Genomic DNA, 535 nt, shown 5'->3' with positions numbered 1-535 from the left:
GTATCATTCTTTTACGCGGTACTTGATAATAAATTAATAATGGCTTCAATTTTCTTTATCGGGTACAACTTTCACAAATCACAATCTTCCATAGTTGCAGATAGCCGTTAAAGTTTAAACCGCGGTTAGAATCGAATCAGATTTCCTTCCCAAAAACTAAAGACAAAATAATAAAAAAAAAGGGAGGCATTTGTCTTTCTCTTTGCCTTTATCTCCAACACTTTCCCTTTCACACAAGCTCCTCAGAATTTCAATTTCCCCACATTTTTATTTCTTCTCCTTCCATAACCACTCTTCTCACAGCCCAAAAAACCACGTCTCTTTGTTCATCTATCTAGTTTTAAGACACAACACATTCTCTTTGGTCTCTCAATAAGCCAATAAGAGGCCAAGAAACTAAAAAAAAAAAGAAAAGAAAATCAAATCTTATTTTGTTTTCCACTGATTTGATTTCAGAATTGTGATCCTTTATATTCTTATACATAGATTTGATTTTATTATTATTATTATTATTATTATTATTATTATAACGATC

The sequence above is a fragment of the Arachis ipaensis genome, chromosome B06 (assembly GCF_000816755.2).
Source record: "Arachis ipaensis cultivar K30076 chromosome B06, Araip1.1, whole genome shotgun sequence".
NCBI classification, from domain to species: domain Eukaryota; kingdom Viridiplantae; phylum Streptophyta; class Magnoliopsida; order Fabales; family Fabaceae; genus Arachis; species Arachis ipaensis.
This window is presented reverse-complemented; position numbering follows the sequence as displayed.